This window comes from Protopterus annectens, chromosome 9.part0 (genome assembly GCF_019279795.1).
Source record: "Protopterus annectens isolate FY-2018-M chromosome 9.part0, PAN1.0, whole genome shotgun sequence".
NCBI classification, from domain to species: Eukaryota; Metazoa; Chordata; order Ceratodontiformes; family Protopteridae; genus Protopterus; species Protopterus annectens.
This window is the reverse complement of record NC_056743.1, coordinates 1,027,947,640-1,027,963,048: the sequence shown is the minus strand read 5'-3', so window position 1 is coordinate 1,027,963,048 and position 15,409 is coordinate 1,027,947,640.

The window sequence follows — 15,409 nt, the reverse complement described above, 5'->3', positions numbered from 1 at the left end:
TCACTGTATCTGACTTATAGTTTAGCCATGTCTGTATGACCAGATGGAAGTCTTAGTGTATGCCTTCATGTGAGTGAATGGAGTATTGTTTTTTTTGTGTGAAGCACGCTCAGTCATTGAGAGGACTAAGGTTAAATGGCAGCTGAAAGTTATTTGATGATAAGATCAGATTTCTTCTCTCTGTAGCATCATTGTGTTCAAACATTGCTGTGAAATTTCTGTTATAGGGACCTTATATCACAGCAAAAGTTATTACAAAATGTAATGCTGCTCCATAAGACTGTCACAGTTACGTATGAATTAGCAGCACTGTAAAGTGTGTGTGTGTATGTGTATGTGCATATGCATGTGTGTTTGCAACTACATATGAATTCAGTAGCACGATAGCACTGTAAATTGTGTCTGTGAATATGCATGAGTATACATACATATGGGTGTGTCTATGGACATGCATGTACACATGTATGTTTGTGTATATGTTTGCAGATGTATGTGTTTGCGTGCATGTGTGCACACCTATGTAATTTGTCTGTGTGATTGTGCTGTGATAAAAAATTCTGCAGCAATGTAAACTGTGTGCATGTCTGTACATGCACGTGTGTGTGTGTGTCTGTGTGCACACGTGTGAGCTTATATACATACCTGTGTATGTGCGTGTGCGCATGCATTTATATAAAGTCATGTACTGTATGTTATATTTACTAATCCTGGAATGTAACAATGCATAGCGACTTCCATCAGCACTAAGGCAATGCAAAAAGTACAGTCAGAGAATAGATGCTACCATGGAAGAAAAAATTACCATGCACATTTTCAACAAATGAAACGTAGCAAACTGCTGTACCTGTTATCAGAAGGTAGATTATTCTAAATGTGAAACTAATAATGTTTTCATCCCCAAGCAGAGAATTATTGTAAAAATAAATCATACTGAAATCAAGAGCTGATTGTGCACATCTCAGCCCATTAAACATGGACATATCAGATCTTTAAATTTTACAGCCTGCAGCCAGTGATGCTAAGTTAACTCAGCCTACATAGGAGGGGAAAACATTGTCCTACTGACAATAATTTGGTACTGATATGATCATTTATTTTTCCCAGTTGTACAACCTATTCTAATCATTCTTGCTGTCAAGCATTACTATCCTTGGGCAAAAGATGCAAATACTTAGTCTTGCCGTGACAGAGCAAATGTCCAACATTATGTATTACTTACTATAAATAGTTTCCTGCATGAACTGTCAGGTCTGTATTCATTTAAAAACAGTTTATATTTGCCTTTAGAATTGCTTTCTTCCTTATCATCAGCCATTTGCAAACAAAAAAATCTGACATTCAGATGAATTGCCTGAGGTATGATCCATTTAACAATAAATCATAAATAAAGCAAGGCAAATCCTACCAGTGAAGGAAACACACTATAATTAAAGAAGCATATTTAGAGTTGTTACAAGTGGTCAGAGATACTTTCAACCAAATATAAAAAAAAAAGTTGATTTTAATTTATATTCTTTGTGAAATGTAAACCACGCAATTATGTCTGAAAAATATGATGGAAAATTAATTGAAAGCAAATGATATTCAATTCATTTCTGGAAATTAACAGAATGAAAATTATATTTAACTCACTTTTTGTTATTAAATTTGGAATCACACTGTAATACTTATATAATTTTTGTGGCTTCTTAGTGTTATAGCTTTACCGTGGGCTTTGAAATCTGCTCAGTTTACTTATGTTTTTACAGCTGTTTACCAAAAATTTAATTTCAAAAATGGTGAATCAGAAAACCTAGAAAAACAAAAAAAACTTTTTGTAAGGGATCAAGCCCCCACTTACCCCTTCAGAATTATATATACCAACTCCACAGTTGAATCACAGTGGAGAAAATTAGAAAAAAATAAAACCGCAGTGCTGTCTCAATAACCAGCATTGAAACCGACAGTGACAAAACATCTCCGTAATGAATATGCTTGACAACAGAAATGGCAGCGACTCTTAGGTATGCCTCTGTCCACAGCAGATTTAAATTTACTTTGAAACAAATAAAGGCACAGTGATCTTGAGCAACTTGTAACCTCACACCGTTGAAGACTTTTCTTTTGAGTCAGACTGACTGAATGGTATGCTCACTAAATGGTAAAATTTGTTTCTACATGATGGACATATTGCATTAGAATCCCATGCAGGGTGTTGCAATCCATATTTATGCTCAAACTTAGATTTCCAAACCTTGGAGAAGGATATATGGCACATAAACCCTGATCCAGTTGTGGCACTGCCAGCCCAGCTAGCTGGAAGTTTGTAAATAATTCTGTGTCATTTGCGAATATTAATATGATCCATAGGCTTGTCTTACAAATGTAAGAAAACTGTATGTTAAGTGGATAGTAAACTACTGGTGCAGAAGTGTGTGTTGAAACTGTATGTTATGTACTGAGCTTTAAGAATGTAACCACAGTGTACCCTACTAGAAAAGAACATAAATGTATATAAATGATATACCTATGCAAATGTATGTTTTGATGGTAGAAGCTGGAACATACAGAGTTAACTTGCAAACCCTCAAGAAAAGCAGATTGTTTTACATTTGTGTTTATCTCAGTTTCAAGGCAGCTAGGAGCCAGGATGTCTACAGCTAGAGGTTTATTTCTATTGTCTGGAAACAGAAATAATTGCAGGTTTCAAATGTAAATGTGTTTAACTGTTTTACAACTTCCAGTTCTAAGCAAACTTCTGAGAGAGAAGTATTTTTCACAGAGAAATGTTAAATTCTGTTGGTATCTCTCAGCCTGTGAACTGAAGGCAAGTGACAAATAGTGATGTCATCCAGTTGACCCAGCAGTAATGTGTTATTAATTTAAGAACTCTCTCTCATTGAAAGTCTATGCATTTTGTATTTGTCTTTCGACCTAGAAATATCCTCTCATCTGCACTTTTGCCTTGCTAATAATAAGTACTAGATTACAGTAATCTCTCTTAGAGAGAGATAGGAATATAGTAAGATTAGTTTAGATGTTTTCTGTATTTATGTGAGTCTGTCCTACAATGTTGTTTTAAAATATTTCCTGTGATTCTGAACTCTGTAGTAGAGTGTCTATGTGTTTGTATATAAAGCAAATGTCAATATGTGTGGGTGTGGGTCTGTGTGTGGGTGTGTCTGTCAGCTACTTGGGCAGGGGCACGAAATACTGGTTGGACAGAGAGAGTGCTGGTGGTTTTGGTTTGACCACTCGGCTGAGATCTTAACCCTAATAGCTAGCTGCACCAGTGGGGAGTCTTATTGGGGATCTGGAGTGAGAGAGAGAGAAAAAATAGTCCCAGACTGACTGTGATTTCTCTGTGCTCTTAAGGTAAAGTGTAATTTACTGTGTGTGCACTTGTCATCCTTCCAATGTGCACGTCCCTCACTGGTGCTAGTGGTGAGGATTGAGGCTCCTTGATTACTAGGCCAGTGCAGGGGCATCACACCAATTATCAATTAGCTTATGATGTTTCATGTGTTTTCCAAGACTATGGAAGATGCTGTCCCATTTCAGCTACTGGCATTAAGTCACAATTACAGTTCCTTAATCACCTCTCTTGGTCATAGAGCAGTGGGCTTGGAAAATCCAGCATTTTCCTAATTAGGGAAGTAAGACAACTGCTGCTGCTTCTGGTCTCACTCGTCTTATTGGCCGAGTTGTATCTGTCCCATTATTTGTACCTGGGAATCAGTAGCACAGGTTAATACCAACCAGATATCTTCTTATGCTGTTGGTTCACTTTATCATACAAATATTTCAGTTAGTGATGATTCATGGGATGTAACCTTCCGGCTGGCTAAAAGTAAGGAAGATCAATCCCTGAATACAGAAATGTTTTTGCTGCTCTTAACACTTTAGGTTAGATTTCTTGTTGTGTCTACTATTTGGAAGAGGTTATCTATTTACATGTTTCAGTTCTAGAACTGTAATTTTGGAAAAATATGCATCTGTGGTCTGTGATTTCATCAAGGAGTAGAATGAGGCAATTGGGATGTTGTTAGAAATTTGTCACAAAATCGGATGTTATGGCTAATGGTTACTCCTGTCCAGAACTCGTATTTGTTAAGAAAACAATATCAGTCAATAGGATGGACGTTACTGGAAATAATGGAAGTCCTAGTGATCAAAGTGACCTCAGTATAAATGCTGAAATCCTACTAGCTCCTAGACAATCTGTTATATAAGTAATATTCCCTTGTAAGGGGGGGGTATTGGGGGATTTACTTTGAATGGTAGTTAGGAACTAAGAACAAAGCTAAGAAGACTAAATTCTCTGCCCATGAGGAAGAAAATCCTGCCATAACCTTTTACTTTGCCTCTGATTATGACTTTCATGCCATGGTATAATTGGATCGGTTAATGTTTCTTTTCTCAAAATGGGCACAGTTTTAAAACAATAAAAAAAAAAAAAAAAAAAAAAAAAAAAAAACAGAAGTGCCTGCAACATATGCTTAGTGTCAGGTCAGATACTAGCATTTTAGCAAAATAGTGTTTCCTTTTGATATATAAATACATTTATATATATATATATATATATATATATATATATATCATAAATAATTTTAAAGTAAGTACAAAGGAGCATAATATTATTGACTTGATACCTTATTTGAGCTGCAAAATGAATTTTTTGACAGATAACCAAGAAGTACAATCAGTGTGACTTTTGTATTAAACTTGAATGAGAGGATGGTATCCATAAACATGAGGTATGACAAAAAAAATTAGAAATGTGATCATCCAATTGGCGGCCCTAAAATCAATGTAAAAATGTATGTATGTATTTATTAATTTATGTTTAGACTGAACATTAGGTGTAATTAACACCATCCATGGTACAATCCTCAATAATGCCTAACCCTGAGGGATATAATTGCACTTAGCATATAGATGTAATGCACACATGCACGCATGCGCACACACATTTGATTAATGAAGTTATGACCTAGAACTTGAACATTTAATATTGTAGTTCCGTGCCGTTTGTCATGGATGGGTCTTAAAAACATACAGACTTGTCACAGAGATTTGCAGAACCTTCTCTGAGATGCTTATATTGACAGGATTCAGAATAAGATCATAACCATTTGGAACATGATAGACTTCATGAAGTGAAGACCAGTGATGTATCCTAATAAAGAAATTATACACTTATTTTTTATATTTGTGATGCACTTACATTTGCTGATGAGGCTAGAGCAGTGATCCACATGGACCCTTTGTAGGCGCAGTCCAACAGCATTGATTTAGTGACTTACTCAGAGTGTGATAGCACTTAAGTGGAGAGTGTGGGAATCAAACCCTGCAAGGCAAGAAGCATCTCATTATCAGGCCTTAGCCTTAATCCCCTGTACTAAATGGCTGACACTTATCTGCAGCTGTAGCATTTGTCCGTTCACTGAGCTGTGCTGGAAGTGGAAGTAACCACTAATTTCGACACTTCATTCTTTTACATCATCTGTCTAAACATACTTTCTCTGAGCCAGTACTATGAATACAAAATAGGTCCATAAGTACTTACTAGACTATTAATCAGTGAGGTCTTTAGAAGCCTAGACAAACATTCCCTTGACAGTTTTTAACCTAGAAAAAAAGCAGAACATTTATATGCTGCATTGCTGCCCCTATCTATGAGGGACAAGGGTTTGTGGTTACCCATCCATTCATCCTGATTATATCTGAATAGTATCTAGAATATAGCTTTATGTGGAGAAGACAATTCCAAAAAAAATATATTCTCTGTGATTCATATCTGTCTCCAACATTCTATTTCTGTTGCAAATGAGGTTTAGATCTCTTGAGCAGTTGTTTATGCCCCTACTGCACTTGTTAATGTGGGGCAGGTATAACAAGATAGGGTCTGTTTAGGCTCTGAACACAAGGCAGAGATTGGACCTCAACAGCCTGTATGACACTGAGAAGAGAGACAATACTTTGAAGCAGTCTACAATGTTTTTATTATTTAGGCTTTTGATTTTCTTAGTAAGAAAGCAAGTTGGGCATTCAAGTTGAGACAAATGTGTATGGCAGGTACATACTGAAGGTGGCGCTATACTCCGTGATTGGCCTGATATGTGTGGGACATAGTAGAAATATCACATCCCTGGACTTCGACACCATACATCAGTAATAAGGCTGTACAATAAAAAAAAAATGTTTCTTGTAATAGTAAATACTTGGTGATCAAAGGACTGTTCATTGCCTACATAGCTTTCCAGGTCTTTAAGTCCTCAAAGAATTTTCATGCATGTACTGTCAATGTGATATTTCCAAGAGACAACTTGATTCTTGAAGGAGATTATTCTACATTTCTAGGAAGTTTTAATTCATGGTTTTGACACCAGCAATTGGTTTGAGAAAGGCCCCCTTGGAAGATCTTGGTGTCATATGTGGAGTTTGTGATGGCACCAACTTTACAGTCATCTGCAGAATTAGTCAGTCATAATTTCTTGCCAGTAGTTTTCACCTCCAAGAAGTAAATGCTAAAGAGTAGTGGTTCAAGGATTGAACTCAGAGACACAGTGTTAATGACAGGTCTAATGAGGCAGAACAGCCCACCTTAATTTTCTGGGTTCTATTTATGAGCCAGTTTGCTATCCAATCAGCTACACGGGGATAAGTAGTGATCTGGGATAGTTTATCTGCAATCCTCAAGTGTGGGATGGTGTTGAACATCTTTGCAACCCCTAGACATGCAGTGTATTCTGAATTGTCATCCTCCATTGTTTCAGAATACACTGCATGTCTAGGGCTTGCAAAGATGTTCAACACCATAGACATGCAGTGTATTCTGAACTGCCCTCATCCATTGCTTCAGTAACCTTCTCAAAGAAGTCATCCAGGTTAAGTAGGCAGGCTCCACCCTTAATAATTCTGAAATGGCTTTGATTGTGACTTTGTAGGTTACCTTTATCCTTATTTATTAATTCCATAATGATCCTTTTGAATGTCTTACAGAGGAAGCTGGTCAGGTATATGAGTCTATAATTTCTCAGACCTGTTTACACCCTACCTTTGTGCAAGGGGATGGCAGTTGTCCTCTATTCATTCAGTAGAAAGCAAATTTGGAGGCTGTAACTGAATAGCCTCTGTAGGGGGACTGGTTGGTGGTGTTTCAGGCTGGCCAGTAAGTAGCCTGATTTGTTATCTAGGATCTATATTACATTATTGAAGTTCCAAAACTTTGAATCTGATATGGTCGACACCGTATAATCGAAGTCTTGAAACATTGAAAATGTAATAAAACAAAACAGCCTACAAAAACAAACCATTTAAACCCTCTAAGCAGGGGTACATGCACCCCTGCACCCCACACACCCCCACTACTTAAAAATACCAACTTTGAGATCGCACTACAGTGCAGAAAAGGGAAATCTTCCCTTTCCATGCTGTACAGATCTCCGTTAAAAGATTCGAAGTTTCCAGACTTCAGTCATATGGTGTTGACCATATCAGATTTGAGGTTTTGAAACTTCGATCTTCTGATATAGACGCTGTTATCTAGTCCTGTAGTAGCAGTGTTCTTGGCCTTGTACAGTGCCCTAAAGACTTGTTCTTGAGAGATTCGAGGTGGGGTGGGTGGATACAGTAATGAGATCTGGTAGGAGGCGAGAGGGAGTGAAGTTACAGCTAAATTTATCTAATAATATATTGGCTATGCCCTCTGTGTCCAAGTATGTGATGTCATTTACTATTAGCTCGGCTCACTGCTGGGCATTGTTTCTAAGGTTTCTGACATAGTTAAATGCCTTCTCATTCTCATTGCCTGGGTTGCAATTTTTATCTCGTATCTGGCTTTGGTTGATTTGATCAAGTTCTGTAGTTTCCTGGTAAGACTAGAAAGAACTTTTTTGCATCTTGATAGTTAAATTTATTTTTATGTGCAAAGATTTTTTTTTTTATTTTATTGTAGACCCTATTTATATTGGGTTCCACCACAGGTGTTTATTTTTGAATTTGATTTCGCATTTACTTCAGAGAAGGACAGGTGCATCTATGTAGCTATTCAGATGTGCACAGAATTTAGCAGTAAAGGATTCTGCTTCAGCAGTGGGGCCGTCAAGTTAGAAGGAGATGCTGAATTTTGCCAGGTCATCACTCAGGTTTAGTAGAGTGGTATAATCTGTGAATGTATTGTGAAATGTGTCCGGCTTTAGCCTTAAGGTGAATGTGACTAACTTGTGGGCTGATTTGACCAGGAAGGCATATACAATTGGTAGGGAGAAAAGTTGTCCCATACTGATAAGGACCAGTAGAGGTCCAAATATCTTCAATCATAACTGTGTGTGCCGGTGATCTTTTTTAAGATGTTGTTATTGAGTGCAGTGAAGATTGGGTAAGCACGTGTACAAACATGCTAGATATGTGAAAGCCAGTGAAATGCCTCAACTGTGTCAGGTGGTCAAGGCTATGAGCTACTAATTACCTTCATTCTGTAGTTGATTTCCTTAGTCTTCACTTACAAACTGTGCGAGTCGAACCAAGTCGTTTAGCTAAACAATACTTCTAGATCAGCACTGAAAAAGGTGCTCATGCCTAGTAGGTTGCCCGTTTAGCAAATAAATGGGTAATTATTAAAACAAAACAATTAAGGCGGCTGCACAATTAACTTTAGGTTCTAGAATGGATTGCCCGAGGTGTGTGACCAATGAGAAGGCTGGCATCCTAGTGATTTATTTCCATTTCTAGTAACTGCTGTGGCAAGTCATGGGAAACTGCAGCAGGAATCCTTGAAGATATAAGTGCCTCCATTAATATCCTATAGTTATACTGAGTAGCACTTTTTATGCTACAGTGACAATACTGATTATCAATACCCTTGAGGGCAAGGGAAAAAAATGGAAGCTAGCAGATAAACGGATGAAAGTGACCTACGTGTAGCCTGATGACAAGAGAGTAGGCATGTTACTTACAGTGGCCCAGTTCCTAGATAGTAAAAGATAATGAGCCGAGAGCTCACTAAAATGTTGTGATCAGGGTAAAAAAAAGAAGTAATCTGTCTGTAGCAGCTCAGTGACACTAATACAATGACTCATATTTATGGCTAGAAAGCCCCGGACTCTTACTCTAGACATCCCAGTGTTCTGTAACCTAGTAGCCTAAAAGAAATGCAAACAGAAGTGTTTCTGAACACCGTGTCACTCATAGCAAGAGGTGAAGTGAGTCTGAGATTAAATACATGATTCTCCTGCTTGTCATAGACTGGGATTCTCCTCAGTGATGCAGATGATTCTAAGAATATAAAGGCATGAACGTAATGACACCAGGAAGATTAGCACTTGGCAGGTGTGTCCAAATAACCAATCATACTTTCTCACAACAGCTGTTGAAAACATATTTCTGAATAAAAGCGGCTACTCATGTGGCACCTTTTGTTCCAGTGTAGATTGAAGAAAAAAAACAAGCCGCAACAAGAATATAAAATCACAAGGCCAGTAGTTCAAGAAACAAGTGAAGCTGAAAGATGTACAATGCAATCAGAGAAGGGAGAGGCAGAAGAACAGAGAAATTATTTTGAACCACTGTAAATGGGAGGCTTAGTTCCTTGATGTTGTGTAATTGTTTCATTAAGCTGTCCAGGTCAGTCTAAACTACTTAATACTCAATGAGTGCATCAAACTGTATAAGCAGCACAATGTACTGATTGTAAACCTTATGAAGCGGTGACTGGTCTCTTGATTGTACAGGTTCTACCTAGTGATTTTCCTCAGAAATTATACTTGCAATTTGATTGTGCAGGAAAACAGGTATCATTTCTGTAAATGTTTATCTTTCATTTAGGTAAGAAAACTTCATAATATATTTTAGAAAACTACTGCAAAAGAAATGGCATTAAACCAAGCAGCCATCAGGCTATTAAAAAATAATACTCCTTTCTATCCCTCTACAACTACATTTCACATGACCACTTGTGTACTAAATTGCTTCTTACCTAAAGGCAATCTGCAGCTATTAAATACATCCTTTTTCTTGAGGAAATACTTTGTATTAAATATGCAGGGAGATTACAATGCATGGTGGTCTATTAATCCACAAGAAATATTAATTCACAGATTGGCTTGAGTCGTCAGAAACATGCTGTACAAGCCCAGTATAATGCTTACTGACGTGATCACCCCCAATGTGCTACCTTTCAGGTATGAAACCTAAGAAAAGTCAGTCTATAGAAATTGTAAGTGACAACAGTCAGGATTAGAACCCGATTATGATCATTTGTGACTTATTTTTCTGGCTGCAGTTAAGGTTTAAATGTAAGCAGAATGACCCACCTCCAATAAACGTGAAACAATAACAAAACTCATGCATCACTAACAACAGTGACGCCGTATGGGTTGTATCATGCAAAGGCTATATAACAGCTGCCAGTCTTCTAAAACCCAAGCTAGTATTAGCAAAAGCTGAGCTAAAGAAAGAGTGCTTTGGGCATAAAGCTCTACAGAGCTTTCCTGCCACTGAAGAGAGCACCTCTTGCCAGCTTTCATTGATCGACAGTCAGCTAATGCTTTCCAATGTGTGGCAGATAACTTCCCTTCAGGGAAAATTCCTTCCCTATTTTAATTTTATGACAGATAGTGAACTTCTGATAAATTATCAGTTTTAAGCTAGGAAAAAGTGTTTTCCTTGATTGTCACACGACTTTCAATAATTTTTACACATGACTGTTACAAAGAACTAGTTAACTAATTTAAAGCCACTTTTTCTTTTGCAAAAGTTGTGCTGTTTTGCTTTGAGGGGCTGGGGTATGTGTGTAAAGTGCTTTCTACTGTTTTTTTTCCTTTTTGCTGGAAACGTCATTTTTCTTCTGTTTTTATTTTCTGCAGACCACTGTTTTCTTGCTTCTTTTTTCTCTTCATGATGGAACAATCTACTGTTTCCTGTTTTTCCTTTTTCCAGTCACAAAACTAAGAAAATTAATAAACAGTTTTTACTTCAATTGCAGTCTGCTGAAGTGCCTCATCTTAAGGGCTGTGACTCTGCTGAGGCCATTTCTGGTTCCACAGACCATTTCTCTTTTTCCTTAGCTCCCTCTGGTGATGTGCCTACAGCCACCATGGACTAAGGGTTAGTTGTGTCCTCTGTGGCTGTTGGACTGCCCTTGTTGGACAAGGGAAAACACGTCTGTCCTGGGAGCAGGGAATTCCTCTCTGCTTAGCCAGACAGCAGTGCCTGCTCCCAAGGAGGTTCTTTCTGACAAACATGGGTCTATTTCCTCAGAAATTCCTGTCAGTAAGAAGGAAAACTTAGACATATATCTTCTGTTATTTCCATTACTTTGGGCAGGAGTGATTTATTGTGCTTAGCTCAGGGATTAGTTTTGGCTCAAAGTCTTCCAGTTCTTTTGTTTCTTGTAAGAGGAAAAGGGATTCTTCAGTTTCTAAAGATGTTCAAGATTTTGAATCACAAAATGATTGTGAAGTGAAAAACTCCTTTTCATCTTTTCAGCTTTCTGATTTAGATTCCAATGATAGTGTAGCTTCTGTAGTTCCTTTGAAGGATTTTTTTTTCTGAATTGTTTCAGTAAGTACATGATGACATTCCATTGTCCCTGAAAAGGTACCATGATTTAATGCAACTGGAATTTCCAAAAACGTTCTCTTAAATCCTGACTTAGCATCAGTTGTAATCAATCAGCAATACATTCTTTGGGGATCTACGTATTTACTAGTTTGTAGGAACCAGTAAGCCTTAATTTTGTACACAACTGAACTATTATAGGGTCAAATATACACAGGTCTTATCCCTTTTTAATAAATACTAGTAATGAATTAATTAATCTTCATACCAGTCTGTTGGTTATTTTTGTAGCTTTCTTTTTGATTCTTTATTCACTGGTAAAGAAGAGGAGAAAACAACTTAATAAATTTCTTTGAAACCAAACAAATCTAGACTTGTATTCTAACATCACTCACATTTATTGGGCAGAGTTGCTTGGCTTTTCCAAACATTTGGCTATATTATTACACTGTTATGCCTCAGTAATGAAAAATGTGTTTCATTGGCTAAATCCATCATATGCTTTCCCAAGGAATCATATTGAAGTTTAATAGATATCAGAAAATATTCTAAAAAAAATAGAGTTGTCGTCATCTAACACACAATGACATATTCAACATCATCACTGTGAAAGTAGTGCATGGAACTTCCTTTGTAGGTTCACACAAACTAGCTGTAATAAATAACGTGCATTCAACCTTATTCTATACACTGTCTCTTAAATATTGGGTATTCTTTTTAATTTTGTGTCTTTCGGCTTTTCCCGGTTAGGGGTCGCCACAGCGGAACTCCGGTCCGCTAATGATTGGCAGTTGATTTTTATGTACCGGCTTGCCAGGCCTGACACACAGCCTTCAACAAAGGTATGCCCATTCATGCATGTCTCCATGCAGAAGACGCTCTAGCTGAGAATCGAACCGGACAGCGTCTTACTGTGAGGCGACAACGCTACCGCAGCACCACCACCGCGTGGCTATTCCTTTTAATAACTATTAAAATATGTTGGAAGATGTTATGCTAATAACCAGACACGTTATCGTTTTGTTTTATATGTTAGCCAGCTAACTAAATATGTAATCATGAACTCTTTGCAGTCTTGATCCAGGTCTCAAAGGTAAATGCACTAGGATGTTTTGGGAGATGGGAAGAAACTAAATTTGCTAACTAAAAAATAAAAATAAAAAAACATGATGAGAACATGTAAACTCTTCACAGATATTAAATGAAAGTTAGGATTGAACCTCAGCCCTTGAAACTATAATTCAGAAGTCTTATTCACTGAACCACTATGCACTAATTAGAATAGAGGCATAAGGATCTTATGGATTGGTCTGATAGTTGTAAGGTTAGCAGATCATACTCAAAGAAGATTTTGACTAAATCAAAAGCCACATATTCTCATAAAAGTTTGGTGTACTAAAAAGAAAATAGAATCTTACTAGCCTTACACCTGACTAAAATACTTGAAATAATTTTACTGTTGATTAAAAGTCAAAAATCTAGTTACAGTTTAGATAGGTATGTAGCTATCATACTTTGGCACTTAAGAGCTAAAATTTCACAGTTGAGACTTATAAGGAAAATGCATATAAACAGAAAACCCTTATTCTCAGCTGCTCCATCATAAAACATCAATTTCTCTATTTTGGTAAACATTTCCATGGAATTTCATATATAAAGCATTATGCGCACTGCAAAGTACATCAGATTTGTTTTTCAGAATAACGATAACATTGCATGTTAGAAATGTTCTGATATATTAAAAGGTACATGGAGGCGTATCTTGTGTCGAGTACTCATCACTAAATTTCTGACTACAAATTCAATATTGTTTTGGATCTTGTGGTCAGATAAAATGGATTTGTTCATAGAACTGGTGCTTTCTAATGCCCTTATTCCAGTGGATGTTAAGTATAAAGTTAGGCACAAGGCAGTGTGTACAGTAAAGATATTAATGCACACCCAGGGTGGTGAAGGAATATCTGCACTATGTACACCCCAGCTCTGTACTCATGTGATGAGTCTCTCAATTTTTTTCATCTTGACTTTAACATTTAGTAGTTTATGCATGATGATGATACATTTAGTAGTAAATTGGTATTTTAATGTAAAATGATTAATTTGACAGTTGTACATAATTGATTGCTATTTAGAGTCATAACTGTGTGACATTTTTGTTATGTAATATGGAAAATAGTCATCTTTTTTGTGAGCAGAGGTCTACAGTACACAACATGTCCTCTGAGTACTGGCAGATAAATGAGTCCAGATGACGAGACATAAGTCTTAGTACTACAGTACTTCACAGACATGGATACTATTTTCCAGATAACACAGTCGCAAGAGTATTACTTCTGGAAGTCATTCCAAGATCTGAGAGATACATATATGAAAGCGGAAAGTAATGCTCCCCAATTATTTTTTCTTGAGTTGGTTTAGCTTGGGTAACCTGTTGACTTTAATTTGGCTTGTATGATACTTTTATGTGTCTTTTATTTTATTTCTATCGTAACATAAAGTGTCTTTCGGCTTTTCCCGGTTAGGGGTCACCACAGCGGAACTCCGGTCCGCTAATGATTGGCAGTAGAGTTTTACATGCTGGCTTGCCGGACCCTAACGCACAACCTTCAGCGAAGGAATGCCCATTCACGCATGTCGACACACAGAAGATGCTCTAACTGAGAATTTAATGTGCAATGTTTAACTGTGAGGCGACAACGCTACTGCAGCACCACCATACATTTGAATTTATGCAGTGTTTTACTTTTCTGTATTATACCGTCAAATGTACCTCTAAGCTCAAAAATCCTTGATAGAGGCTTTCTACTACATTTCAGTGTGCATAGTTTTTATTTTCTATTATTGCATCTGCTATGATAAATTACAACAGTATCCTTATATTGTCTTCTCCCACCTGTCCTTACTTTTTTTTACTAATGTTAGTTGTAGTATTAATCCATTAGCTTGGATTTTATGTTAAATTATCTAAAAACCAAGAATCCCGAATCACAGAACTTGATAATATATTTAATTTTAGTGGTTTTGTCACTTATTAGACTTCTTCAGAACTAACTCTTATAAACACACTTTTTAGAAGAAAACCAAAAAACACACAAAAGGCAAAAACCAGTAGTGCGACCAGTGATACCAATGAACACTCTCCAAGGAGGATGTAAAACCAATTGGAAAAATAAAATTTCCACAAAGTCAGTCAGCAAAGTAAAAATCCACGTAGTTTATTCCACTAGTTAAAATCAGCACAGTGAACAGGAAAAATAGTAACATGTTAAGCGCTTTCCCCTAGGTTCAATCCCAGGCTTCTTCAGAACAAAAATCCAAAAAGCCATTGGTGAGCTTAAATACCCCTTCCTCCATCATGTGACCTGTCGTAATTACAATTCTGTAACTTAAAATAAAATAAAATAAAACATGAAATGTTCCCATGTGAATAGGCGCAATTTAAACTTTATGACCTTACATTCATAGCCGCTTGTTGAATTAAACACATTTGGGTAATTCAAAAATGAAATAAAATTATAATGAAAAAAATATGTAAAAAATATATATATAAAAAATGTATATATATATATATATATATATATATGTGTGTGTGTGTGTCACTTATTAGACTTCTTCAGAACTAACTCTTATAAACACACTTTTTAAACAATTCAAAAATGGCACCTGACTCAATGATCCAACCACAAAACATATATCAAAGTGGTTCATTTAGATGTGTGATTTAAAAAACATACACACGTGTGTCTAATGAAAGATGAAAGTGATAAACTTTTGTGTGTGTGTGACAAAGTGTATATAATTTAAGTTAGAATGGATGACTTTCTGTATTCTGTAACTATGAAGACTGCAAATCTTTATGTTATTCACT